A 6,817-nucleotide genomic window follows, 5' to 3' on the forward strand; every position below is an offset into this window, starting at 1 on the left:
CACTTCAGTATTTCCATATAGCTTTGGTATTTTCATCAGGAATTCCTGGAAGTCCTTTATTCCTTTTCTTTTCTTTTCCCTTCCTTCCTTCCTTCCTTCCTTCCTTCCTTCCTTCCTTCCTTCCTTCCTTCCTTCCTTCCTTCCTTCCTTCCTTCCTTCCTTTCTTTGTTTCTTTCTTTCTTTCTTTGTTTCTTTCTTTCTTTCTTTCTTTCTTTCTGGGGCAATGAGGGTTAAGTGACTTGCCCAGAGTCACACAGCTAGTAAGTGTCTAGTGTCTGAGGTAAGATTTGAATTCAGGTCCTCCTGACTTCAGGGCTGGTGCTTTATCCACTGCACCATCTAGCTGCCCACTGGAACTCCTTTATTTCATTAAAGGTCCAGAGGGCTTGGCTTCTTGGATTTAGGAAGGCTGTAATTCAAATATAGCCTCATACATTTATTAACTGTGTGACCCAGGGCATGTCACTTAACCTTTATTTGCCCCAGTTCCCTCATCTATGAGATGGGAATAATAATAGTATCTCAGGGTTGCTATGAGAAACAAATGAGATAATAATTTTAAAGCACTTAGTACAGTACCTGGTATATAATAAGCACCATATACATGTTAGCTATTATTATTGTTTTTATTGTTGTTCTATCATTATTGTTATTCAATTTTTCCCAGTAAGTCATTCTTACCTAAGCCTATATCCTTTGCCTTCAGGAATACAATATTCCAAGCTCTCTTCTCCTTTACAGTGGTGGCTGTTAAATTATGTGTGATCCTGACTGTATCACCTTAGCATTTGAATTCTTTCTTTCTGGCTTCTTACAGTATTTTTTTTTTTTTGACATGGAAGCTCAGAATTTTAGCTATAATGTTCCTGGGAGTTTTTATTTTGTGGTTTCTTTCAGGAGTTTGCTAGTGGGTTCTTTTCATTTTTACTTTACCTCTGGTTTTAAGAGATCTGGGAGGATTTCTTTCATTATTTCTTGAAATAGAATATCTAGGCTCCTTTTTTCTTATCTTTTTCTATCTTTTTGGTCATGGCTTTCAGGTAGTCCAGTGTTTCTTAAATTCTCATCTCAATCTATTTTCCAGGTCATTTCTTTTTGCCATATGATACCTTATCTTTTCTTCTAGTTTTAATCTTTTGACTTTGTTTTAAGATTTTTTGTCATTTCATGGAGTAACATTGGTTTCTAGTTGATCTATTCTAATTCAAGTAGTCTTCTGCTTAGGCAAAGTTTTGTTCTATTTTGTTCCAAGATGTTAATTCTCCTAATTTTTTCCCCCTTAAGTCTCATTTCTTTTTCTATTTTTTCTTTAGCATTCTCATTTGATTTTTTAAAATAATTTTTAAGCTTTTAAAAATTCTTGTTCCACATATTCTAGAAATTCTAGGTGAGCTTGTACATAGGTTGTATTTTTCATTGAGGCCTGGTGTATAGATGTTTTAGAGTCATTTTCTTCTTCTGGGTTTGTGTCTTGCATTTCTCTGTTATCCTAATAGTTCTTTATAGTGGGATTCATTTATTTGCCTATTTTTCTAACCTATTTCCTGACTTCAAACTTTATGTTAGGGTTGTGCTCTCTACAATTCTAGAGGGAATATTTGGGCTGAATTTGTGTCTTCTTTGGTCCTTTTGATGCTTTATTGAGTGTTGTGGCATTCTAGGATCTCAGGCTTAGGCTGGGGACCTACAAGCTTTCAATGTTCCCAAAATGGTCTGGTCCAGGGCAAAGTCTGCTCATTGCCTTATTGGTCTGCAAATTCTTGACTTGTTTTTGGGCCTGTACTACACACCTGTGAGTTCGTCCCTAGTTGGAGTTCTAGTAGACTGCTATTGGGCTTAGCCACTATCAGCCGGCTAGAAAATTCTGTAGGTTCAAAGTGACAGAACCTGAAGCTCCCCTTTGGTCTGGAACTCCTGCCCTGCAACCCAACCTAGTTATTCTACTGCAGCTTTTAGAATGGATTGGTGGTCAGAACTGAGATCTCATTCTACTTTTGGGTCAGAGCTATGTAGCTACTGTTTGCTTCTGAACTTGTTCTTTGCTCAGGACGCAACCTAGGATTCATGGCTTCTGCATACCTTGGAGTGCTACTCCTAGACACAGGTACCTTCCTTAATACACCTTGGATCTGTGACCTGGAACTGGATAGTAAAAGACAGAGCTCCCAGTTGGCATCCATTCTTGTAGCCTATACAAGGTTAGTATCTTCCTGTGGGTTCCCTTCTTGCCATAGTCCTCTTTTAATTTTATTTAGTTCCTGTGTCCTGGAATTTTCCACTTGATGTGCTGCTCACTAGGCCCGTCCATGATGTCTGCAGACCTCTCTGTCTGTCTTCCTATGCTGACCTTGGCTAGAAATATGACTCATGATTTTTTTTTCTACTGTTTCCTGATCAGAACTGGTGTGTTTTCTAGATTTTTGTGGAGGAGTTGTATCAAGAAATTTAGTTGTACTTCTTCCTGCTATTTTCCCATCTTGACTACATATCACCCTTCCTTTTAATGTTAAAGTCTTTTTGATTAGCTCTATAAGATGCTGACCTAATATATATTTTACCAGTCCTTGTTAGGTGCACTCCATTGCTGGTCAGGAGTTCACTATTTCCATATTTTATTTTATTTTTCTTTTCTTTCCTTCCATTAAAAAAAAAACACTTTCTTTATTCCTATATTTTAAACCATGGCCCAGAAATCCAAATTCCTTTCTTAGACATTACCGTCTCTTAAAATTCATTTTTATTTTTTAAAATTTAATATTTTATTCCCCCCAATTACCTGTAAAAACACTTTTAACATTCTTTTTTTTTCAAATTTTGAGTTCCAAATTCTCTTCCTCCCTCACTTCCTCTGCAGCCCCAATTGAGAAGGCAAGCAATTTGACATAACTACATCTATAGTCATGCAAAACACATTTCCATGTAAGTCAAGTTATGAAAGAAAACATGGAAAATCTCTCTCTCACACATACACACTCACAAAATAAAGAAAGTAAAGAAAAAGTATCTTCAGTCTGCATTCAGGTTCCACCAGTTCTTTCTCTGGAGATGAACGAGTACCTTTCATCATAAGTCCTTTAGATTTTTCTTGGATCTTTGTGTTTTTGAGAATAGTTAAGTTGTTTACAGTAGATCATCATATAGTTTTGCTGTTACTGTGCACAATGTTCTCCTGGTTCTGCTTATTTCACTTTATATCAGTTTAGATAAGTCTTTCCAGGTTTTTTTAGAGATCCTGCTAGTCATTTCTTATAGCACAATAGTATTTCATCATAATCATATACAACAACTTGTTTACCCATTCCCCAGTTGATGGGTATCCCCTCAATTTCTAGTTTGTCCCCACTAAAAGAGCTGCTATAAATATTTTTGTGCATATTTTTGTTTTTTATCTCTTTGGAATATAGACCTGTAGTTATATTGCCTGGTTAAAGAGTATGCATGGTTTTATAGCCCTTTGGGCATCATACTTCCAAATTGCTCTCCAGAATGCTTGGATTCGTTCACAATTCCACCAACAATGCATTAGTCTTTTAATTTTCCCACATCACTTCCAACATTTATCATTTTCCTTTTCTGTCATATCAACCAATCTGATAGGTGTGTGGTGGTAGCTCAGAGTTGTTTTAATTTGCATTTCTCTAATCAATAGTGATTTAGACCATTTTTTTATATGACTATAGTTACCTTTGATTACTTTGTCAGACACTATCATTTTTTAAAAACATTTTGTATATTTATTTATTGTGTTAAACATTTTCTAATTACATTTTAATCTGGTTTGGGCCTCACTGGGAGTTTTACTGGGTATAAAAGCACCAGGATTGGAGTTTGACACCTCTGATTTCTAGTCCAACCATGTCATTTTGTAGATGGGGAAATTGAGTCTGAGAGAAGCAAAGTGATTTGTCTATGGTCTCACAAGTGGTAAATGGCAGAGCTAGGGTTTGAATTCTTGTTCTCTGAGTCCAAATCTAGCCCTTTATATATTTCATCAAGAAAGGAATGAAAGTACCAAGAACAGTGTTAGTAATGCTTACTAAACACATTGATTTACAAACAATGGGTGTGTTATGGGGGAGGGGGAATCTTGGTTTATTGTTTATTTTGAAGGACAACGATATAATGATTTTAGGTCTGTCTTCCCATAGTCTCTCTGGTTCATAGAATTTCCTAGACTTGGGGTTCACTAGCACTGCCAGGTTTTTAGTGGTAATGTAAGTAACTGGAAATAAGAGTACTTTTACAAACTGAATAACCCAGGTCCTAGGATTCAGCCCTGAATTTGGGAAATCTTCTTGAGGTTTGTTTATGTAGTACTCATGTCACTAATTGATGTCTCTAGACACTGTCTTTTAAAGCAGCTTATAACCTTATCAGTAATGTAGGCAGCTCACAATCAATGTCCTCAATCTTCTAAAGTAGGAAGTGGATTTGTCTACCAATAGAAATAAAAGTATTACGGAGCCTTGGATCAATTAAGAGTCCTCAACTTCACACAAAAATAGGATTTAGTGGGGTTGTGAACAGATCCAAAAATTCTGGAAAGCAATTTGAATCCATGCCCAAAGGGCAACCAAACTGTGTATACTTTTTGATCCAGTAATACCACTATTAGGTCTGTATCCCAATGAGATCATAAAAAAGGAAAAATGACCTACGTGTGCAAATATATTTATGGCAGCCCTTTTTGTGGTGGCAAAATAATTGGAAATTGAGGGGATGCCCATCACTTGGGGAATGGCTGAACAAGCTGTGTTATGTGAATGTAATGTAATACTATTGTGCAATAAGAAATGATGAACCGGCAAATTTCAGAAAAAAGTGGAAAGACGTATGAACTGATGCAAAGTGAATTGAGCAGAACAAGAAAAACATTGTACACAGAATTGGCAATATTCTGTGATGATCAACTATGAATGATTCAGCTCTTTTCAGCAACACAATGATCCAAGACAAGTATAAAGAACTTACAAAGGAAAATGGTATCCATATAAAGAACTGATGGACTCTAAATGCAGGCTGAAGCATACTTTTTTCACTTACTTTATCTTTGTGTGTGTGTGTTTTTTCATTTTGATCTGTTTATTCCTTCACAACTGTGACTAATATGGAAATATGTTCTAAATGATAGCCCATAAGAATTGGAAATCAAAGGAATGCCCATCAATTGGAGAATGGCTAAACAAGCTGTGGTCTATGATGGTGATGGAATATTATTGTGCTATAAGAAATGACAAACAGGATGATTTCAGAAAGGCCTTACATACAAGCCTTCATACAAGGCTTGTATGAACTTGTATAGTAAAGTGAGCAAAACCAAGAGAATGTTGTGCACAGAGATAGCAATATTGTTTGATGTAGAGCTGTGAATGACAATTATTCTCAACAATACAATGATCCAAGACAATCCCAAAGGACTATTGATGAAACATACTGCACACCTCCAAAGAAAGAACTGATATTGATGGAACACAGACTGAAACATACTATGTTTCACTTTCTTTTGTTTAAATTTTCTTTTATTCAAGTTTTCTTGTACAAAATGACTAATATGGTAATGTTTTACACAATCATAAATGTATAACCTATATTTGATTGAGGATGGGAAGGAGGGCTAAAAATTGGAACTCAAAACTATAAATAAAAATGTTTATTACTTTAAAAAATGATAGCACATGCATAGCCTATATAAAATTGTCTACCATTTTAGGAAAAGGGGAAGGGAGGGAGAAAAATTTGGAACTCAAAATCTTGTAAAAATGAACACTAAAAATTGTCTTGACATGTAATTGGGGGAAAAATACTATTAAAATAAATAAATAAATAAAAATAGGATTTAGAGATGGAAGGGACCTGATACATAATGTAGTTCAATGCTTTCATATCATAGGTAAGAAAAAAAAAAGATACATAAAGTAGATCAATGGTTCTTAACATTTTTTTTTGTATCAGGGCACCTTTTAGAAGTCTCATGAACCTTTTTCAGAATAATATTTTTAAATGTAAAAAAACAAAATACATGGGATTAAAAATGAAACCAATTATATTAAAATATAATTGTTACAAAATGTTAAGTTCCTAGGAAAAGAGCCCTTCTGACAATCAAAAAACATATGAATAGAAAAATTAATGTGAACTTCTTGTCCACTTGCTAATGAATAGACTACTAGAGTATTTGATACTCTGGCAATTAATTCTGTTACTCTTGGCATTCAGGAAAAAGGAAGTGTCAACTAAATGGAAAGGTTCTTTATAGGATCTCTCTGAAGAAGAAAATAAAGAGTAGTAAAAACCATAATTTCATGGGGTATGTGGTGATCTTATATTCTAGTCTTAATGATAATAAGAATTTGTAAAAATAGTATTATAAAAATAATTTCAATTTATGAACCTTTATATCAAGTCAAGATATACCTTGCTATTCAGTAACTTCAAAGGTCAAAGGAAAGCATGGTGAAAAATGTAGTTTGGGAGTAAGAAACAAGAGGGACAGAAGACTTGTAAACCACATGCAAGCCTCACACTTGTATGTCGTGAATGCTTTGGGAGGCTCTACACGTGGTGGTAACCAAATAATTTTAAGTGAAATTTATCATGTTTTAACAGATTATAAATAATTCAATATTACCATAAGCATTCTTGAATCAGCTATATATATTCAGACCATTTGTTAGAGCAAAGATCAAAGTTAACACAAAACTAGAAGAATAAACATTTTAAAAGCTATGACAAATTATTGAAAGAACTCAAACGTGACCTATTTTTAAAAGCCATTGAAATTGAAAAATGAGAAATGTATAGACAAAGATCTACAGCT

Source organism: Dromiciops gliroides, chromosome 1 (assembly GCF_019393635.1).
Source record: "Dromiciops gliroides isolate mDroGli1 chromosome 1, mDroGli1.pri, whole genome shotgun sequence".
Classification (NCBI taxonomy): domain Eukaryota; kingdom Metazoa; phylum Chordata; class Mammalia; order Microbiotheria; family Microbiotheriidae; genus Dromiciops; species Dromiciops gliroides.